We start from the raw sequence: 3,517 nt of genomic DNA, 5'->3' as shown, positions 1-3,517 counted from the left end.
GACTGGTATAGCGGGACTGCTGTAGCGGCGTGATGAACGCTGTAATGGTCGACGGAAAATAGTGGCCCGAAATTTTTATACTTAGTCTCATATTCTCTATTCACAAAACACCAACACACTTCCCAACAAGCGCTTAGGGTGAAATTCCAAGCTAGGGCAAGAACCTCTTAAGAGGTAAGACCCATCTATTCCCTTCTATCATTCCATTCTACTTCATGATTGTTACTCCCTTAGTGGTTCTTTAATGGTTAAATTAAAATAGAAACCCTAGAATATAAATAAACCTTCTAAACTTGATGGGTTATGGTTAGTATCACTTAGTTATCATCTAAAGGCTTGGGTTAGTTTCTCTTAATCATGAACTGAACACTTAGAGTCATAAACTAAGTGAATGGAGACCTAGGGTTCTATAAAAACGGTGTCTTGACCATAAAATCTGCTTGTAGTGGGAATGTTGATATAATATTGTTATGAATTGATTATTAATGATTAATAAGGCCTTTGATAGGTTGCTTAACACCTAGAAAATCATCCACCCCTTGGAATGGGGAAAACGGGAAAGGTATTCTTTAATTGGTACTTGTAATTTTAGTAATTCTGACTCATTGAACCTTTTATTTCGAGACTTTGAGCGTTCTGAGGCTTTAATGAAAGGGAGAGCTGTAGCGGAGTGACTTGCATTGTTCCAGCTCTACATTGAGGTAGGTTAGGACCGACTTGAGTTAGACTTTGGTTAGTTGATTGTTTGTTTGTTAATTGTTTAAGAGAAAGCATGTCTAGTTTTCATGCATGATATTGTGTGGCTAAACTCCTATGTGATTGTGATTGAGTGATTATGTAGGCATCGTGCCACTATTCTTGTGTGTAAATCTGTAGTGGATGTATTGTGATGAGAAGCTAATATAATTTTCTCGAGGGTATTGTGACATGGAATGATGATTTGAGTATTGATACCGAGGAGGTAAGAAACACTGTTCTGTGAAGAGGTATGGGAAGTCACATATGTGACCGAGATTATGGGCTCGTGGGCCGAGGTTAGTTCCGAAAATTATAGGTATGTTGATATGTCCCACGTCCGAGGTTCATTCCGGAGCAGAGGTTTGTGCTCGGGTCTGAGAAGTATTCTGAAATGAGTGGTACATGGACACCATAGGTCCCTTGTAGGTCATAACTACTGAGAAATGACATCATTTAGAATGTGTGTACAGTGAGTGTGGTTATTGTCATAAACTTATTTCCATTGTGGCTTATGTGATTATGATTCTTGACATCTTGGTGATTTGATTGTGATTATCCTTGGTTGACTTGCTGTGGTTTATTGATATTCATGTCTGTTGACTGGCTTGTTTGTTCTGTTGATTTTATGAAATATGCATGATACTATTCTTAGTCGGCCTATGATATCTACCGGTACATCGTGTTTGTACTGATACTACCTTGTTGCATTCTTTTATGTGCAGATTGTGATACGGAGACTGCTACCCGCCCTTACATCTAGCGTGGAGGATGTTTGCTAATAGATTTAAGGCGAGCTTTTTCCCATGCCAGGCCGTCCGAAGATCTTCTTCTTATGATGTCTTTTCGTATTCTTGACATTATGGATAATTATTAGTCAGATTTCATTCCCTAGACATGTTTTAGATTAGAGTCCTATACGATGACTTTCAAATTTTGGGGATTTTGTACTAGTTAGAACTTCCGCACTTATTTCAGTATTTTATGGCATGACTTATTTTGTTCATTTGATGTTGAATGAGTAATAATTGATTATCTTGGTTAATATAAAATTGGATTTGAATGGATAGATGTCTGATGTGTTGGTTCGCCTAGTAGGATTTAGTTGGGTGCCAGTTATGGCGGGATAGGTCATGACAGTTGATCTATCTTCTTCATGTTTAGACCCCATTCTAGCAGCAGCTCCTTCTCCTCCATATCCTTAAAATAACGGCGCTGACATTCCCGAGACAGGAAACGAAGGGTGTCATAGTTTTTGCCACCTCCCCCTCCGGCTCCCCCTTGATTACGAGCAACAATTCCTCCCTCATTTTGAGACATGATCCCAAATTTGTACCTGCGACGATCAATTAAGTTAGTTCTTGCAATTGTGCCATGTCCGATAATTAGTTACATGTCACTCAAGCTGAAGAACCAGCAAAAACGGCCCCAGTCGCACAAGTACGAAGCTACTGGTTTTTGCCAAAACTGTGTAGGTCGCACCCTGGGGGAAGAACTGCCGCTGGAGCGAGACCACTCCTGCGAATGAGTGTCCGTGCAGGCAAAAAAATGTCGCGTCAGCATAAATCAGGACGCGGGAGCAGAGAAAGTATCGCAGACTAGTTCTCGCACCCACGCAAGGTTTTCCACCCCATACTTTCGTGCTAGCGCATAGCTACTTGCTGAAGCGAGGTCGCGCCTACGGAAATTTTCTGTAGAGGCAGACTCATCTTCAAATTTGAGTAACCAGAATTTTTTGAAATTTCTTTTCAATTTTTGGACTCACACCAGTGTATTACTTTTAGATCGTCTAATATTCAAGCGTGCATGACTACTGGACTTTGTGAAACATGATTTCAAGCAACAAAAACTCCAAAAAGGTTCAAGGATCCTAACCTAACCATCATGAACAACCACATACTATTCTTCTGTTGCACCTCGAAAAACTTTCGCGTCGTTTGCATTGTAATTGAACTAACGTAAGCTCAGAAAGGTCATGAAACCCTTATAAGGTAAAGGAATACTATCAACAAGTGTTAAGCAAGTGTCTAAAGGTTCCGGTATCGAGCAAATCGAAGAAAATAAGTTTGTCAAAAATTTGGGATAAAATAGGCAGAATTTTTGACAGAAAGTTTGGGTCAAATTTAGAGGGGTATATATCCTGGTATATCAGGAGTTTTCAAGTGAAACAAAAGCCTAAATGGAAGTTCAGGAAGTCTAGTTTCCAGCACAACAAATCGTTCATCAAAACGACATCGGAGTAGGAAGTTATGGGCATTTCAAGATAAGCCCCCAAGCTGCCAAATGGCTCCCCACGGGCCCCACTTGGAAAGTCGGTGGAACCGACTCTCAAGGTGTATAAATACCCTATTATTACCCTTTTTTTATTGTTTACACTTCTTTTGAGTTCTAGACACATCCATACACTTCTCTTAAACACTTATAACCCCTTAAATCAAGAATTCAACAAGATTACACCAAATCAGTTCATAAAAAGTGATTGTTCTTGTTTCGACTTGATGTTGTGGTGAGTTTGGTCTTGAAAAAATTTGGTGTGGCTAACGTTCTTCAAGTATAAGGTATGTTCTTCATCCTATCTCTTATGTTGAGTAGATTTGAAGGTTTAGCAAGTCTTAAAGGTGAAAATAGTTATGGAGGAAAGGTCATAAAGTGCAGTGTTGTAGTTGTTGAGTTTATGGACTATTTTGAGCATGTTGTAGGGATAATTTCCATGTATATGGATGGTATCTAATATTGTTGGTGTGTTGATGAGATTATGTTCCTTGATTGGGAAGAAAGGAAG

This window comes from Lycium barbarum, chromosome 8 (assembly GCF_019175385.1).
Source record: "Lycium barbarum isolate Lr01 chromosome 8, ASM1917538v2, whole genome shotgun sequence".
Lineage (NCBI taxonomy): Eukaryota > Viridiplantae > Streptophyta > Magnoliopsida > Solanales > Solanaceae > Lycium > Lycium barbarum.
Note: the sequence above shows the minus strand (reverse complement) of the source record.